The sequence below is a fragment of the Protopterus annectens genome, chromosome 3.part0 (assembly GCF_019279795.1).
Source record: "Protopterus annectens isolate FY-2018-M chromosome 3.part0, PAN1.0, whole genome shotgun sequence".
NCBI lineage: Eukaryota > Metazoa > Chordata > Ceratodontiformes > Protopteridae > Protopterus > Protopterus annectens.
The window spans coordinates 945,922,349-945,943,157 of record NC_056731.1 but is presented as its reverse complement, the minus strand read 5'-3'; positions in this window follow the sequence as shown (position 1 = coordinate 945,943,157).

Below are 20,809 nucleotides of genomic sequence, written 5' to 3'. Positions count from 1 at the left end.
CTTTAAAAACTCCTAAAAGTGTTGACAGTTTGTAAATATACTATATAAAATGTTAAAAGGTTAAAAAGTGTTCATAAAAAACCTCGTTAAAAAAGACTTATTGAGAAACTGTTTTAACCTGAATGCTTAATACAAATGTTGACCTAAAATACAACAAGGGTGCCACCTACTGACAAATTCTAGCAATGGAAAAAATATCACACTCTAGCAGATCTAATTTTCAAGAGGGGCAGAATGGAAATGTATTCATTTAACCCTTTTAGGAGTTTTTAAAGTAATAATTACATTTATTTATTTATTTATTTAAAGTTTATTTAATTATAATATATTTCGTGCTTCTGTGTGTTAATAAATTTGGAGGATCTTCTTCTACCTGCAATTGTCGTCGCTTTCCTTTTTTGCTTGGTTATTTGTATATAGTTTTGACATCCACAATATATTTTGTACATTCATTGTCACTACAAACAAAATTGAATCCTATACGAAATCCCATAAGAGATTCAATAAATACAGCTATATTTAAAGGTACACCTAAAGGAGGAGATGTAACATTACTTATCTTGTTATTTGTTATTTTGATCATAAGATTCTTAAGTTTTAAAAATGCCAAATGACATCTTTAAAAGGAATTTCTTTAAACATTAATGGATTGAATAATCCATGTAAAAGGGCAAGCCTAATAAGATACATTAATTTACATAAGGCCAACTTAGTCTTCCTACAAGAAACCCATCTCTTGAAAAAGATATTGATAAACTAGCCACAAACAAATATACAGTATTGGTTAGTTCAGAGCACACTCAGAGAAAAAGAGGAGTGGCTATTTTATGGAATAAAAGTATGCCCATTCCTAAAACCATTAAGTCTTATCAGGATGACAAAGGAATGTTTTGTATGGTTACAATACAAATTAATGGGAAGACTTACACTTTAATTAATGTACATTGGATACCTGGAATTGGTATTAATACAGTGAAACATCATCTTGATAAGATCATATCATTCTCTATAGGAGATATTATTTTAGCTGGTGACTTTAATTGTATACTACATGAAAGTGATACTACCACTATAGGAAAGAGAAGAATTACATCTAATGCAAAACATTTAAAGGATTTTGCTAATTCTTATCATTTGAATGATATTAATAATCAGATAGATTCAAAATCATTACCATACACCTTTTTTTCTAACAGATACAAAACTTATTCAAAAATAGATAGGGTCTTTATTTCTAACCAGATGGTAACAGATTTAATTAATTCCAAAATAATTTCATGTCCTATATCTGATCATAATTCAATTGTTTTTGAATTCATGATAAAAATATTCATAATGTTCAGATCAAAAGGATACCAGCATACTTAACTCAACTAAAAGACTATAAAGAATATATACTTTCAGAAGTAAAACATTTTTAGACATAAATAACACTCCTGAAGTCTCCATTGTTTATGTTTGGGATGCCTTAAAATCATATCTATATGGACAAAGTATCAGATGGTATAATAATAAAAGGAAATCTTGGGATAAGGAATTGTTAGATATTCAAAGTAAATTAGACTCTTATAAACATAATAATAAAGAAAATATTATGGACAAGAAAGTTATTGAAGAAATAAACAAACTAAATGAGAAATACAAAGAAATTTTAACTCATAAAGTTAAAATAACTTTAGAGAAATACAAGTTTTTGTCTTATTCAATAAGCCCCAAATACTTACATAGACTTAAAAACAAAACAAAAAGGTTGACTAAACAAAACCATATCAAATAAATCTTTTCTCTAAGGAAAAAGAAGAATGCTTCTAGTATACCAGAAATACTAGATGAATTTAGAAATCACTTTCACAAAATCAACCATAATAATATTAACATGGAACCTAAAGATAAAATAAAGGAGTTTATAACCACAAATATGAATAAAAAGCTTAATAAACAACAGATTAAACTATTGGACAAGAGTATTTCATATACAGAAGTTATTACACAAATAAATAAGCTTAAATCAAACAAAGCACCGGGTAATGATGGTATTATACCAGAGATATATAAAATCCTTTCTAAAAATACATATTCATTAATACATAAGGTTTTTATTTTGGCCCAAACTGAGTTAATAACCCCCCATCTTGGCAATATACATTTATTTCGCCAATTTTAAAACCTAATAAAGATCCAACTAGATGTTCTTCATATCGGCCCATCTCATTACTTAATGTTGATTATAAAATGTTTATGAATATCTTTGCTGATAGATTGAAGACAATCATTCCTGGCATTATAGATATAGATCAGACAGGCTTCATTGTAAATAGAAATACTTTTGATAATATAAGAAGAACTTTAACATTAATAGATTTTGCAAATAGGAAAAAGAAAGATTTAACACTTATTAGTCTTGATATAAGTTCAGCATTTGATTCAGTAAGTTGGGACTATCTGTTTACCTTAATGAAGTGCACAAACTTCTCGGATGCATTTGTAAATCTAATTGAACATTTATACAAAGGAACGTTGGCTTATATTAAGGTAGGAACATATGTTTCACAAAAAATACCCATTCTTAAAGGTACAAAACAAGGATGTCCACTTTCTCCACTATTATTCACTTTAGTAATGGAGCCTTGGGCTAATTTGATCAGAAACAATACTGACATAGAGGGTTTTGAAATAGATGAAAATACAACATCCAAAATTCAACTTTTTTGCAGATGATGTTCTAATTACATCAGCAGGATCTAATTCTTCTATACAGTCTCTATTTGATAACATGATGAATTTTAAAAGTATTTCTGGTTTAATATTCAATGAAGAAAAAACTAAAATACTACCTATATATACACGAAAAAATATTCTCATTAGTGATTTTACTAAATATGTACCCAATTCAGGTCAGATAACTTATTTAGGTATAATACTATCTAAAGATATTAAATCTATTATATATAATAATTATAATACCTGTTTTCTTAATATACAAAATCTTTTTAATACCTGGAATAATATGTTTTTTACTATGGAGGAGAGACTTACAATTATTAAAATGATAATATTCCCAAGATTTTATACTTAATACAATCAATAATACTTCCACCTACAAAATAATTATCAAGAAACTGAACACACTAATGTTAAATTTCTTATGGGCACCTAATAGACCTAGGATTGCATTAAAGAAACATACTAATAGTTGGTCTCAAGGGGGTATTTCTTTTCCAGACTTTAATTTATATACTATCTCTTCTATTGTAAAAGTTATTACTTTATTAATAGATCAGTCATATGTCACAAAATGGAAAGATTATTGGGAGCTAATTAGTATACACTTCATGAAAATCTCCTTAACACATAAAAATATGATTGTAAATAACTCCATGTTATGGTTACTAAAGGAATTTTGTACTTCACCTATTACACCTAAACATATGGTTTGTTACCCATTAAATATTATTATTAGTTATCGTAACTTTATATTCATGCACCCTAAGTATAGGGAATGGAATTTTATTGTATTTCCTATAATGTATACTCAGGGTATGATTTTGTCATCTACTTCTGAAGGAACTCATTTAGCTATAGATAATGATCTAAAGTACTGGTATTAGTTGATATCTGATAATAAAGTTAAAAATCTAGATTTCTTAAAACAAGAATTTGATCTAAGAGAAACTTACTGGTTAGAGGTTCAGACCTTTAGACAACATCTCATTAATAAAATAGATTTAATGTCTATAACTGTTAAAGAATCTATTCCAACACTGATTGATTACTTGATATTAAATTTACAACATAAAGTTTCTGATAAAGGTAAACTTTCATACATACATAAAGTTATCAGACAAGAAACTTTTTACAGTGTAGCTTCATACTGGAATTATTTCACTTCTATTAATGGGGACCCACCAAATCAACAAGATAAACAATATATATTGGAATCTGCTTATAGAACTATGTCTTCCATTGTCTGGAGACTTTATACATGGAAATTTTACATAGATCTTTTTATACACCTTTGATGATGAATAAAATAAATAATAAAGATAATCTATGTAAGAGATGTAATGTAGAAATTAATGCTGACTGGGCTCATATGTTTTATGACTGTATAAAATTGAAAGAATACTGGAAGTCAATTAATGAATTTTTGCAGGCTCTTTTACAGAAAATTTCATTATTTCTAAATCTCTTATATTATTCAACACACCTGTACCTCAAAGTGTTAAAAAGGTTAGGCTTCCCTTGTTATGGTCTATTCTAGCAGTGGCTAGGAAAATAATAACTAGAAATTGGATTTCAGATACACCTCCTTTGTTCAATGAATTTAAAATGTTATGAATATAGTGTGCCATATGGAAATAAACACAATTAGGACTAGAACAAATAGAAAAACATCTTATTTTATTGTATGGGATAATTTACAAAATTTGTTAAAAAAATTTTCATTTCAATAGCATGGTATTTTAGTTTAATTAATTGATCTGATTGTAGTGGATGTCTTTGTAAATACTTTAGTTGTTTTGTTGAATATTATAATAATACCTATTTTTAATTACTTGTATAAAATTGTTATGATATTTCTCTTATATGTTAAAACAATAAACCTGTTTTGAAAAAAAAGAAAAAAAAAAAAGATATGCTACCAATACATGTAATTCCATATGAATTACAGAAGGAGTCACTTATGGGCATATTGCGGGTGATACAAAGAACAAGTTTGGCTAATATCAAAGATTGAAACAATACCAATTTCATGAACTTTAACCATACCTTGACTTAGGAATGGGATCCATTCCCGTCATGGTACCAGAAACTCAAAAGACTTGGAGAAATTAAACTGAGACAGAACAAATTTAATAATGGTAATGAAAATTATAACATGATGGTCAAATGTGGGAGTTGTAAATTATGTAAATATATCTGGGGTGGACCTAGTATTGCAGTAGTAGGGTATGACAAAATTCTGGGATGTCAGGGACATTACGACTGTGATACAAAGGGGGTTGTTTTAATTGTGTCATGTCTCATATGTTTACATTTTTACTTGAATAAAACTGAATGAAAGTTAAAAAATCGCATAAATGAACATTGTCACAATATTAACATTAAAAATTTAAATGCTTTGTTTAAATGCACATTATTTTAAAATTTTTTGAAAATGTACCCATTGATCCTAGAGATGTCTCATGGGAAAACCAGTTAGAATACTGGGAATTATTATGGCAGTTACTTCTAAATGCCACTAATAAACCCAGTCCATGTGTCCATCACTAGTGTTCTTAAAATGAGATCAGCTAAGTTATGATTTTTAGTATGGTAACTGAGTTAGATTGTTTATAGACCTTTGTATGTCAATTATATTATATGTGTGCTAACAGTATTTGTATATATTGTAATTTTTTTGAGATTTTTAATGTTTTTAAGGTATTGATGTTTAAATTACTTTTTGGCTTTTCATTGGTCATCTGAGAGCATGTGACACGTAATGATGATCTATTTAAATCAGGTTTTGTTTCACTGTACTAGAGTCTGAAGTTCACTAGAATGAAAGTGCTTAATTTTTTTTTTTCAATAAAGTCTATGCTGTTCATGATTATGGATAACGTGGTCTTTGTTTTGTATCTTCTACATATGAATCAAATTCTGTAGGGAGAGGAAATCCCTAATTCTAGGAGACAGACAGTAATTACAGTTATACCAAAAGAAGGTAAAGACCTGAGTTCCCAGATTACTACCATCCAATTTCAGTATTAAATCATGACTATAAAGTATCTATGAATATTTTGGCTGGAAGGCCAGCCAATGTGTTGCCAACATTACTATAGTGGGATCAATGTGGATTTGTACAAGGGAGAGGGACTCATGATACTAGATTATAAGTCTAATGATTTTACAAGATGCTGAAAGAGAATGAAACCCATTGCTAATTCTCAGCCTGGATGCGGAGAAAGCATTTGATGAGGTATGCTGGAATCACCTGTTTGAGGTAATATATGAGATGGCATTTTCAGATCAGTTTATTATGCTTCTTAAGAATATATATTTGGCTATATAGCCTGTGTAAAATTATCTAGTGGACTATTGTCAGCATTCCATCTTCATCAAGGTAGAAGACAGGGATGACCATTGCCCCCTTTCATATTTGCTTTATACTCAGAGCCACTAACCCAGTGATTAGAGTGTTGTGATAAAATATATAAACGGAAACAGGAGGAATTGAGGTTATTCGTATTCACTGATAATGTAAATAGGAAAGGAAGAAATTGAAACACTCCTTATTCACTAATGATATATATATATGGGGAATGGAGGAATTGAAACTATCTTTATTCACTGGTGATGTAAATGGGGGAAGGAAAGAATTCAAGCTATACTTATTTGCTGATCATGTTTTAATGACTTTGACTTTGACTTATTCCGAGGTTGAGTTACCTAAAATATTTAATATAACACAGAACGTTGCATTCCTTTGGGATACACAATAAATATAGCTAAAATAAAAGCTGTTTCAATCATCCTCCAGCATACAGCCAAACTAAGTAGGAAACACCCATTTCTTGGAGCAGAAAAGGGAAGTCATTGAAAATTTCCTTGGAGTTAGCGCATACAGAGATGATGGGAAAAACAGAAAAGCATTTCACAAAAAAGGATTAAAGTTGGATTTTGATCAAAAAGTACAAACCTTAAATTGGAATAACTTATCATTATTTAAGCCACCCCTCACCTAAAAATGTTTCAGAAATTTAAACAGTGGGTGGCAGTTTTTATATGGAGGGGAACCTCCAAAAGTCACTTGGGATAAACTAGAATTACCTAGAGCTTATGGAGGTCTTTTGATGCCAGCTATGAAACTACATTGGACAGCAGTAGCCCTCTTTCCAGTGTATAAACTACAATCCCAACATTATAAAGTGACATGGAAGGATATGATATGAGACAGATGTAGAGAGGACTTAAGTATAGACTGGTTTGAATCTGAAATATTAAAAGCTCTGGAAGATATTAAAATAAATATAACAGAATTTTTTTAGTAAACCTTTCTTGAGCGATTTTTGGTAACTTTTATTTCCTATAGGCTCTAAAAACTAGAAAGAGTCCTGCCACCACAAAAACTCTGGAAACAGCAGATGTTATGATGAAATACTGGTATCAGTTAATAGATGGAAACATGCCTTTAACTTGGCAAGAAGCAAAAAACAGATATAACGTACCAAAAGGTTCCTCTCTTATTTATTTAGGGATACTGCAAGAGAGAAAGAGCATGACATGCTATGAACACGAAAAGGCAAAAACTTCAGATGTGTTCATGTTGATTACAAAAGTTAAAGATGGAAATTAAACAATGAAAGAGATAATCTGCAAATGGTATGAAGCCAATTCCATAGTGAAGTTGCCAGTTTTAGAAAAATGAAAAAGACTGGGAAGTGTTAACAGGAACACAAATAAACAACAAAGAACAGATACAAGATTTGGTCCTAAATGTTAAGATTACACAATTAAGGAAATTTAGAACCTTTGGACAGAAATACCTACACAAACATTTTTATACCACAGAGAAACTTAGGAAAATGTTCCCTAACTCAGGGTGCTGGAGATGTCAGACTGGTTAGGTGGGAAATTGATTACATATTTTTTATGCATGTTCAAAATTGGAAGAATATATGAAATCTATAACAGGCTTAGTAAAAACTGTAATTGGTAAAGAAATTAGATTCCACCACCCTTTTGTATTAGGTTGGCATGACAAAGTTGAGTTATCTAAACAAGTAAAAGTATTACTGGCATTAATAATGCTTTTAGGAAGATGTATAATGCAATACTGAAAAAAAAGATACAAATGTTAATACAGTAGAACTGGTGATACTATTGGATGAGCTGCTGGAAAATAAAGAAATAAGCAGAAAAAGGGAAAGATAAGAGCGTGCACATATTGAAGTGGTCAAAGTGGTTGGCATATAAGACAGTCAGATATATGGAAGTTTAAACAGTTGAATAAACTTAAAACAAATGAGTTCATTAAGATCTGTTATCCGGCCCAGACTTCCTGATATACTACATATAGATTTCTTCTCTTAGTAGACGTAGGAAAGATAGACTTTTGATAATAGCTATTTTATTTTGATATAGATTAGGAAGGACTCAAAGTGGGTAAATGTTTTTATACTGATACTCACTTACATCTAAGAATAGTTTAATCATCTCCTAAGGGAAAATATTTCTGGTTTATTTGTTGGTTGTTGCATATGACTTTCCAACAAAGTTGATGTATTTTGGCAAAAGAAATCAGTTATTAACATCCTTCAGTAATAATCATGATATGCATATCTATATCTACAGATATATATATATATACATATATATATATATATATATATATATATATATATATATATATATATATATATATATATATATATATATATATATATATATATATATATACATCTAGAAAGAAAGAGAGAGGGGGAGAAACAGAGATAATATGGAATTACAACAGTCAGTGACTTGAGGCCAGTAGGTTGCAAGCCAGGTATGCATGATTTTTTCTCTTTCTGAGGTTTTCTTGTAGTCCTCAGTTAAGAAAGCTCCCCGTTTCCCGACCGACCAGCACAAATCGATCCTCCCATCAAAAAACTTCAGCTCTCTTACTGTATCTCAGTTACCTTTCCAGGGTGGGACTGGATGAAGTTGGTAAGTCTGCCAACATTTACAAAGGCATTGTTTTGATTTCTGGATATTTGTGGTCCACCTCTGATGGTTCCATCAGGCAAAGTCCATTGAGTTGGGCAATTGTCATGGGCCCAGTTCCCCGTTTCACTCACTGGGCATGTACTAGTTGCATTTTGCCTATGTGACCTCCTAACGTACACATACACATATGCAGTGGAATATGCAACTGCCTTTGCTAGATGCCACTCTTGCCATATTCCTACCATCTCCTGAAAATTTTGACTTTTGATGGCATGTCTTTGCTGCCTGTTCAGCTCCATTAACTCCCACTATCTGTTCTTGAAACTAGGTCACCAACAACATGACAAGAGAGTTTTCGTCTACACAAAGGGCAGACCTATCAGTTAGAAACTCTATCATCAACCATTTTTTATGAGTGCATTGCTCCTAAACTTAGTCTGTACAGCATACACATATTTGTGATTTAGTTTCTAAACTTGTTTATTTCACACACTGTTACAAAGTATAAGGGAAATACAATCAGTATGCATTTTGATTTATGTTTCAGGTCTGCAGAATGCTTTTATTTGTTGAAAATCTATGAATGTATGCACCTATTTATTTATATATTTATTGACCAGGACAGACCAGTGATCCATCCAGACCATTTTCAGGCTCAACCCAGAATTACAAACCAAAACCATGTAGGAAAAAATCAGAGAAACACAGCCATAGTATAGTAAGTAGTACATTATACTTAAGTCTCAGACTGCTACAAAACTGCAAGTCATTCTGATATATGCATTTCAATACGGAAGATACATTCTGAGCACAAATAATCCTGATATGAGCTGTATTTTCTATATCATTACAAGACAGATACAGTGCAAGCTCACAGAACAGGAATGGTTTTCAGCATAAACCACACCCAGTGCATATGACATCTAAGAAGTTTCAAGAAACCAAACACCGAATAACGATATTTTGCTGTACCCACTGTAAGAATCAGTTAATCACTGCCACTTACACCATAAATGGAGAACAGAGGCTTCATTTCTCTTAGGTAATAAAATGGGAATGGCACCAAATGCCTAGGCGGAATAAAGGGAGTCAACCTCATAATTAACATAAATTTAAGTTATATTAGAAAGGCAGAGAAACATTAATGATCGTGCAGACTATGTTGATTCAGGAACAAAAGCAGTTAAGGCCAGTTTACTTTTTCTCTGTCCTCCATTGCCTGCCATGTACTTGGCACTTGCTGCATCTGCCCACGTTTCCCTACAAAGTAAGAGCCAAGCACTGCGCAGTTGTTATCCTGGTAGACATCAGGACTTTCTTATGCTAAGTCCTACTTCCTCATTGCCAATTCCTTCAACTCCTAGGACTCTAACTGCAACTTCAGAACTGCTGTTTGCTATATGACAGCTTTCTATAATGACGTTAAACTACAAAAATAAAGACTGCATGTGGTTTATGGTGAGGTCTATAGGAAAAAGCAGTTGGCAGTAGCTAACAAGGAAGATAGCAGAGGCAGTGGAATTGTCAGCTATGGAAATGAGGATGCGTAAAGCAGTACATGATGAAACACAGAAGCCACAAGAAGACATATAAAGGACAGATGCTGCAGCACACAGACACAAGCAGCAACATTCACCTGTGATAGGGAAGCAGAGAAGGCTGAGCAGGCAATACAGCAGATATGGCCACAGGGCATGCAGCCAGACATAAACACTGAATACACCAATCTACCGTTGTCCATAGTAGCCCTGGACAGCATATAGCAGGGGGTTCTAAGGCAGCAGAAGGCTTACCAGAGGCAGGCATACATAGGTGATACACAAAGGTCACACATACTAAGTATACCTTGTGAGACAGTGCAGTCCTGTGTCGCACAACAGAAAGTAGACATGCAACAGAAATGCTTAATATAATGTGTGCTTGCATGCTGCGTGTGTGGAAGTAAATTACACAGATGGATGTGATAATGATTTTTTTCAGGAACCCAAGAGAAGGTATGTTCCGAAATGGAAACAAGGGGGTGGATGGAAGAAGAAATATTGAATAGTGAGACTGATACTCAAGGTTTACAGGAGTTTAATGCCATTCTACGGGATGGAATTACCTATGAGTATAATAATTTTAAGATATTCAACTATTGTAACATTCAATTAGACCTCACATACTTCAGTCTTCTCTCCAAAGGTATGAATTTCATACCTACTACTAATTTTAATATTGTTGACAGCCTAAATGAGCTTAAGCTATATACTAAAAAGCTAAACTTGGCTTTGATGTTTGGTGACCGGATAGATACCACAGTACAGCAGAGGAAATTAAAGAAAAAAAGTGTTTTTATACCAGTTAATAACATACTGGTACAGGTGTATGAAAACAAAGTTTCCAGGGAATTATATAGATACAACAATATAGCCAAAAACAAAAAAGTGAATAGAAATCTTACATTAGATGAACAGAGATTACTTGATGAGTTACGGCATAATAAAAGTCTACGCATAATGAAACCTGATAAGGGCGGAGGTATCGTATTATTTGATGCTTTCTTATATAGCACTATTGTACATGACATTTTGCACAGTTCAGGAAATTATGAAGTGGTGTCAATTAATGAAGTACATACAGCATACAGAAGGATAGACATGTTTTTGGATGATTTTTTGACGGAAGGTAGAATTACTGTTGATCTACACAAATTCATGTCTGTTGAATTCCCATTTATGGCTACCATAGTTGGCATCCCTAAAGTGCACAAAAATATACTAGAACCTCCTTTTGGCCCTATTATTTCAGGGAGTAAGTCAAAAACTTTCCCCATAGGGGTGGTTATAGATACTTTTCTTAAATCCATATATTTGGAAATCAAACATCTGGTAAAGGACTCCTGGATATTTTTGAAGAACTTTCCCATTGATACCAAATGTCAAAATCTAATTATGTCATCCATTGATGTAGTTGACTTATTCTCATGTATCCCTCATAGTGAAGGGATCACCGCTTTTACTAACAGTATGGTCAAACATACAAAAATGAGCTGGGATAGGATAAGACTATTATCAGAGTTGATGAACATCGTACTCGATTACAACTACATATTTTTCGAGGGTGAATTGTTCAGGCAAACACAAGGTGTAGCTATGGGGGCAGCTTGTGCCCCCATATACGCCAATTTGGTGTTATTAGATTGGGAAGAGACTCATATATTTGACAGCAAGTATTCTGACAATATAGTTTACTACTCCCGTTATCTAGATGATATCTATATTTTATGGAATGGTGATTACAACGCTTTGGCTGATTTTGTCACATACCTGAATAATAGTTCTACATTTTTGAAATTCACCTTTGAATGTAATCAAACTGGAGTAGCTTATTTGGACACTATGATATCATATGATGGGGAGAGATTTAAATCCAGGATACATAGAAAGAGCACCTTTACTAATTCTTATGTAGAATATAGCAGCAACCACCCTGATAAACTTAAAAACAATATATTCAAAGGACAGCTTGTTCGTGCACTTAGAATGACATCTGATTATGCAGACATAATAGAGGAAGTCACGTTCATCACTAACCTATTTAGAGAAAGAGGATATGATGAAAAACTGTTGATGGACACTAGTAAATATGTCATTAGTCAGTGGGGTAAGAAATATACACCTCTTTTAGGTACAAGCAGCAATGACGTGAATGCTACTATTATCAACATCAATGAACTGGATACTGTAGACACCAACACCAACAAGTTTAACAGAGCATGTATTATTGAATACGTTCCTCACTCAAATGCAGTAAAAAACATTATGAATAAGAATTGGGATTTGTTTTATACTGATAATGATACAATGACTACCCTTGGCCAAAAACCAAGGTTTGTTTACAAAATGGGTAGGAACTTGAAACATCTTTTTGAAAGTAATATTAAAACTAGTTTAACCACTGGCACCCATACTAAAAAATGTGGGGCATGCAATCAGTGCAAGGACATCTTAGATGTAAGTAATATAATTTTGGATAACATTAATAAGACTTGTGTTAGGTTTAGGAAAGGAAACTGTAATACTAGTATGATTATTTACCTGGCCAAATGTATGTGCTGTTCTGCTTATTATATAGGAAGAACTCAAAGACAGTTCAAAAAAAGAATTTATGCCCACGGTTACAGCATTAAAACAAAGGACAATAAGAATGCTCTTTTTAGGCACATCAACAAGGAGGGTCCTACACATTATTTTAAGTTTGCAATATTGGAAACAGTTAGTGTTGATCCTAGGGGAGGTAACATTAAAAATGTGTTAGCTTATAGAGAATACTGGTGGCAGTTATACACTGATGCTATGACTGCACCAGGTATCAATGATTACATTACAGTTAAACCTGCTTTGATGTTGAAATATTGAACCCTATATTAAATAAATGGAAATGTATTTGTATTATAGATTTTTTAAGTTATTATTTGTTAAATATTAATTTAGAGTGTTGATACATGATGATGCATTTATTATAAGAAAATTTTATGGATTTTATTGCATTTACTAGTATGTTTAAACAGTGTATCATTTTAAGAATGCTATGGCTTTAAGAAGATTTTGGCGCCAATTTACATGTATTTAAAAAGTTTTTTTGGAGATTGCACTTTGTTCTGATTAAGCTTGTGTGAAACGAGTGAAAGCGCTTAACCCTGTTGGTTAATAAAATAACTTATGGATTTTTACAGCAGGCTGGATTTGTTCGTTGGCTGTACAGTGTGTAGTTTGCGAGTGGTTACTTGCGTTTGGTTCTATCTTGGTATTCACATGCTGCGTGTGTTGAATGAGTTGTCATTTCCGGCCACATGCAGGTGCCAATGTGTGGAGAGCTGTTGCTGCCCTCTCTGTGTCTTGGCTGATTGTCAGTTAGCCAGCCTGCATGTTGTCTGCTGTATATACTGCGCATACTTCCATTGTTTTTGTTGTGGCCTAATCTATATAAGGGTACAGCTGAATGCATTATTATGCAATTCCTGGAAGCACTTTATACTACTTGCTCTCCTCAGGTCAAGAGCTCCTTTTTAAAGAATAACAAATTGATTATCCTTGAGGTTTCCTTCCTTCTCTGTTTTGATTCCAGCTTGTATAATTTAAATGTTTAAGAAGATCCTGTATATGTAAATTAAATAATATGGACAGTTAGCTGACTGAAAAGATGAAAAGTGTACAGATGCAGGACAGTTTTCACATGCTTTATGAAACCTAGACAATTTCTTATCCAGTTTTACTTTGCTTCAAAGTTTGTTATAGTTGTTTAGGAGTGCATAGGATGTGGTTATGGCCCTGACATGAGTGAAAACCTATATGTCTTATATTTTTGATAAATAATGATTTTGTTGAATTTTTTTCTATTACACCATGTATATGAGAGGTTCGACAAACCTATGATCTGGAATGCATCAGTTAGCAGCCACTTGTTTGTAAGAGTGATATACCCTTTAAAATGTGTTTTATATGACAGGACCATCGAATAACTTAATGCATTAAGTTCATTAGCTTTTGTTTCATGATTCTGATGATTCCATCTTAGTAGGTTAAAAACAGTGTTTGAGTGCTCAACTTTAGTATTACAGATAAACATGGAATCAGTGCCCAAAATTAATTTCACAGCAGAGTTGTATTTGTAGATAAAAGAATTTAAAGTTTGTCTAGACTTGAACAGCAATTCTCCATTAGAAATCTGCTTTGTCATGTTCACTAAGCACATTTCTAGAACTGACAGTGTATAGATTCTGTATGTTGGATAAGCACATTTCCAGTTCTGACAGCATAAGTATTCTTTGTGTTAGGGATTAACTATGTAGAAGTGCCCTAACATGCTAACATGATATGGAAATCAAAGGGGGGCTAGTGGTGTATCTAAGCAAAGAGGTACTTTGGCGTCTACCCTTCATGAGGGCAACATATGTGAACAAAGTGGGCAAATAATGCTTCTGCTGTCCAGTGCGCAGATAACTGTATTGATTATGAGAAGAAAAACAGCAGTGGGTAGATTTTTCTCTTTGGAACTCAGGGCTAAAGCGAATTGCACTTTTAATTCATTTCCTGGGTTAATAATGTGACACACCTATCCTCATACCCAGCTAGGCTACTAACCGTGCCAAAATTAACCCTACAGGGTGGTATTTCTGTTTCATAATAATATGGTAACTAGAATTTTGCTTTAATTATCCTGAGTTTCTGAGCAGTTGTTCTGTGGCTCTGTTTATAAATATGTCATGTTCCAGTGGCAGCATGCATTGTCTGTAATATACTCACTGAAATGCATAGTTTCACTTGTTTTTGCCTCCCACTTGATCTGTCCCCTGCCTGCACCCTATCAACTCATCCATTCTTCCAATGAGGGCCAAGAGGCAGACTCATTCATTCCCAGACAAAGAAAGAGCCCTAAGGCCCACTTAAATCTTTACCATGGCAAGAGCCCTCTCAGACAGTTTATTTTCCCTGTTGTCAGACATGGATGTGAGGGGAGCAAGCTGTCCTGCAAAATTAAGTGGGTCCCATTACCAGGCCTAATCCCTCCTGCTGGTGACTGGTGGCTTTGCTTTATGCTGCTGCTTAAACAGGCCTCCATAAAGGCTGAATGCTTTCTTAGCTGTACTATCAGCTGTTATGCAGAATCTCACAACCCTCGTGTTAGGATCAGTAGTGCAGTGGGTCATACTGACTTCATCTTCCCAGGAGGGGTGATACAGCAACAGCTGCTCTCTCTCATCTTTCACTGTCCCAGTCCCTCCAGCACTTAAGCAACTGATTGAACCAAGGTCATCTGGGTAATTGTCAAGACTTTCTCCTTCTACACTAGAGGACCAAAGCTAAATGTATGGTCTCACTTTAATAGATTAAAACTCATTTCGCCCAACAATTCAACTGCTCAATAAGACTGAAGCTATACAGTCTAACTTGCAAAAAATTAATTATAAAGATGTCATGTTTAGTCTGCCTGCTGTGACTTACAGTATTTGAAGTATACCCCTTGATTCACCTTAAGTAAGAGAACACATTTTATTCAACATTCCAGCAGCCAGAAAAGCTAAGATTATACTTTGTAAAAATAAGAAATATAGACGTTAAGTACTTACCATAACGTTCCATGTGAGTTGTTTATCTCGCCTTTATTCTCACTGATGGGTTCGGAGCCGATCCTCGGCTCCGACACGGCCGATAGCAAGCTCAAGGTTTGCTGGTAGCTCGAGACCAGACCCTTATCACACCATGCACTGCTAGAATTACCTCAGATCTTGTTTGCTGCGAATAATAGTTTATACACATATATATATATATATATATATATATATATATATATATATATATATATATATACATATATACAACCTATACATACTCTCTTATATATATCTATGAAGAAGAGTACCCAAAGAGAAAGAGAAATATTGAATAACCAGGATGGCACTAGCCTCTAAGTCAACAGTCAGCCAGGAGGGGGAAGGATGGAGGGACGTGAGAATAAAGGTGAGATAAACAACTCAAATGGAACATTATGGTAAGTACATAACTTCTATATGTGAAGTTGTTAAATCTCGCCGTTTATTCTCACTGATGGGCAGCATCCCTAGCACCCTCAACCTTGGGTGGCTCATGGGAGTATGTTATTCAGTACTGTAGAACCAAAGGAAGACCTGTCCCTAGAAGCCTTATCTACTTTGTAATGTGAGATAAATGTATGAGGGTTAGACCAAGTGGCTGCAGTGCAAATATTGTCAAGGGGCAATTTAGCTTGAAAAGCAGAAGAGGTAGAGACAGCTCTGGCAGAATGAGCTTTTGGTTTGTGTGTTAAAGGCATGTTCACATTTTCATAAACAAAGGATATACAATCGGATAACCATTTAGATAAGGTTGTTTTAGCCACTGGATTGCCTTTTCTTGCTTCTGAGAAGGATACAAAAAGTTGACCTGATTTCCTAAAATCCTTAGTTCTGTCAAGATAAAATCTGAGCTGTCTGTGAACATCAAGTTTGTGCAGCATATATTCTAAGTTGTTAGAGTGGTTGGGGAAGAACACTGGTAGTTCAATGACCTAATTGATGTTTGACACAGAACAGACTTTAGGTAAAAATGAGGGGTTCATTCTGAGAGACACTCTATCAGCATGGAAGATCATGCAGGGTGATCTGATGGATAATGCTTGAAGTTCTGACACTCTGCGGGCAGACGTAATGGCCAAAAGAAAAATTGTTTTCCAACTTAAGAATTTTAAAGCACAAGAAAAAGCTGGTTCAAAGGGAGGAAGAATAAGATGAGACCGCATAAAGTTTAAATTCCAGGGAGAAAAGGGAAATTTGATCGGACGTCTCATGTGAAGAACGCCTTTAAGAAAAGTCTTAGATAATTTATGGCCCATAACATTTGAGCCACCAAACCCAAGGTGAAAATTTGAGATAGCAGCTAACTGAGCTCGAACTGTAGCAGCTGCTGCCTCTTCCTTAAAAATTTTTGTCAAAAATTCCAAAATCGAAGATAGCAGAGCTCGAAAAGGGTCAATGTTCTGCACGTTGGCCCAAATTGAGAACCTTTTCCATTTGCTGCCATATAATTTCCTGGTAGATGGTTTGTGAGAGGACAAGAGAATCTGTCTTGTATCTTCTGAAATTGAATGAAGCCTGGCAATTAGGGGAAGGGGATTAGCCAGTCAGTTTCAGGGACTGCAGTGAAGGATGAAGGTCCCCTGACGGGTGCGTCAGAAGGTCCGGAACTGGGTCCAGGATCCATGGATCCTCCAACAGATGATGGTGGATAAACGGAAACCAAATCTGTCGAGGCCAGTAGGGGACTATGAGTATAACCTTCCTTCCCAGCGATTTTGCTTTCTGTAGAAATCTGGGTATTAATGGGAAGGGTGTAAATGCATAAAGAGGACCCGGGGGCAAATCGTGTAAAAGTGCATCTCTCGGGGGATGACCGGGAGGTGGTATCAGGGCAAAGTAGCTTCTGCATTTTGAATTGATGTGGATGGCAAAAAGTCGCAGCAAGGCTGGCCCCATTTCTGGAAAATCAACTCCGCAAACTGTTGATTGAGAGACCACTCATGAGGGAGTAATACTGCCCTGCTTAGCATGTCCGCTATTATGCTGGATTTCCCCAGGATGTGCGTTGCTAACAGAAAACACTGGGATAACACAGCCCATTGCCAAACCCTGAGGGCTTCTCGACAAAGGGGGTAAGACTTGGTTCCACCCTGCTTGTTCAAGTACCAGACTACTGACATGTTGTCGGTCTGAATTGCAATAGTCCCTAGAGGGAGATAGTCCTGAAAGTACTGCAATGCCAGAAGTACCACTCTCAGCTCTAGAACATTGATGTGCAGATGTGATTCTTGATCTGTCCATGTGCCTTGGACAGTCTTTCCCTGAAAATGCCCCCCCACCCTATCAGGGAAGTGTCTGTGGTCACAGTGGCTACTGGGGGGGGGGACAAAGGGTCTCCCTACTGTAACATGAAGAGACGTCAACCACCACCGAAGGTCTCTCCTGCAAGAATCCATGATAAGAATCATGTGGTGCATTGGTAGTTTCTGGTAAGACCACTGAGTGAAGAGAAGCCATTGAAGGATTTGCATATGCATCCTTGCGAGTGGTATACCCAGGATTGCTGCCACCATCAGACCTAGTACTTTCAATACCTCCGCTGCTGTAGCTTTGTTCTTTGACACCAGTGAGCTGACATTTTGGGGAAGAAGAAAGACTCTTTCAATAGGGAGACATACAGTGGTGGTTGAGGTATCTCTAACTCTGCTCCTATAAAAACAGTATGCTGAGATGGCAGTAAGGCAGACTTTTCGAAGTTGATCGTAATGCCTAATTGATGGCAGAGTGTCAGAGTGTATTGTGTTGGCTGAGTCAATTGATGCCTGGTGGTAGTGGTGAGGAGCCAATCGTCTAAGTATGGAAACACCTGGAATCCTAGATGCCTCAGGTGAGCCGTGACCACTGCCATGCATTTGGTCAACACTCTGGGGGCTGAAGTGAGACCAAAGGGCAGGGCTCGAAACTGGTAATGATTGGATCCTAGCCAGAAGTGCAGATGATCTCTGGAGCGTCTGTCCATCTTAATGTGATAGTATGCGTCCTTGAGCTCTATGGAGCACATCCAATCGCCTTTCCCTAAAAAGGCTAGAATGGACTGAAGTGTGACCATTCGGAACTTTTCTTTCTTTATGAACTTGTTGAGTCTGTTGAGGTCCAAGATAGGTCTCCAGTCCCCTGTTTTCTTTGGTACCAGAAAGAATCTTGAGTAAGTTCCGAATCCGACTTGGTCTGCTGGGACTGGTTGGATGACTCTTTTTTTTCTAGCAATCTGTGGACCTCTATGATTGCTTGTTCCCTGAGATTGGGTGGAACATCTGGGATTTTTTTGATAGGAATGGGAGGGGTAAAGAACGGTATGAAATATCCTCTGGAAATGATGCTTTGTACCCAAGTATCCGATGTTATGTTTATCCAGGATTCTGGGTACAAAGACAAGCGACCCCCAACTGCCTCCAGAGCCGAACAGTCTGGTCCTCTTTCAGGAGTGCTGTTAGGACTGACCAGAGAACTGACCCCTGTCACCCTATTGCTGCAGACCCCCCTCTGCCACAGGGGTGGCGTCTTCTGTTATACCCCCTCCTCTGCCTCTAGAGGGGGTTTCACCACGTGTGTCGAGAAAGGCTGCTTGAGTTTTTCGAAACCACATTCCCCCCCCCAGGGCCCTTGGGGTAGGGCCAAGTAGGAGTGGAAAAGCGAACCCCAACAGCAGATAAAGTCTTGCCTTCCTGTTCACACCTGGTTAAAGTTTCCTTTACTTTGGGCCCAAACAGTGATGAGCCATCAAATGGGGTATTAATAAAAGAAGACTTGAAGGGTGCCGCAAAGGAACAGAGACGCATCCAGGCTTGTCTGTGAAGAGCAATGCCCGAACTAGTGGCTCTACTTGAACCATCAGCTGCATAGGATATGAGACGCATGGACGAGTTCACTACTGAGTTAAGGGTAGTGAGCTGGGCTTTGACTTTGTCGGCCACTTCTGCCGCTACTGCACCTTGGAGAGTATTTCCTAGCTCTTTCAGGAGGTCTCTCTGTAGTCTTCTAAAATGGGTCAAGTAATTCAGTGATCGTAGAGAAAAAGTCACTGAACTAAACATGCGCTTCCCATATCCATCCATAACCCTAGAATCTCTGTTAGGGGGATGGATAGAAGAGGATGTCTCAGATACTTCCTTTTTGGTGGCTGCAGCCACTACCATGGCATCCACAGATACTCCTTTTGTCAAAAAAGGTTTATCGGCTGGGGCAGATATGAATTTATTGGGTCTACGAGAGACAGGTTCCATGGCCTCCGGTGACTCCCACGCCTTATGAGAGATCAGATCCATGAGCTCGTCGTAAGGCAGAGACACCCAAGAAGTGGAAGGTTGAGACCCAAAAACCTTCAAGAGCACAGACTCATCCTCAGTAGGGGTCTTGGACTGCCAGTTGCCCCTCTGACTAAGGATCTCTAGTATCTCTGCAAAAGAGATATCCTCAGAGGGGGACCGAGGGGACCCTTCTGACTCATCTAAGTCCGTGTCAGATGTCAAATACTCCTGTGGGGAGTCTAAGTGCCTCCTCTTGCACAGTCTCTTTCTGGGCATCTCCTCAGTGGGGGGGTCTGGGGAGGTGTCAGAAGAGCAGGGGACACCCTGTGGGGGTACTTGAGGCTCAGGGAATCTACGCTTAGAGAGGTTGGTAGATGCAGAAGTAGTCTCAGGAGCTTGAGGGGAGAGGGAAAGCTGAAACAATGCTGATGTTGTCTTTGGAGACAAAACTCTCCTCATAGCATCGAAGGAACCATGGCTCTGATGAGGAGGAGTGGACGGACCCGAGAGTACCGTCCGATCCTCCCGTACCAAAACCCTGGGCTCCAAGCCTGAGGTAGGAGCCCGAGCTCATCTGAGCCGAAGCCCCGAGAGGGAGAGTCGGCACTGACAAGTCGGTTCGACTATCCCCCCCGGACCCGACTGGAGAGTGTCAGCTCGTAGAGCCCTTGGTCAGCGCCGAGGACATCCGAGTAGATGGAGCCAATAACTCTGGAGCAGATATTGGCTCCAAGGG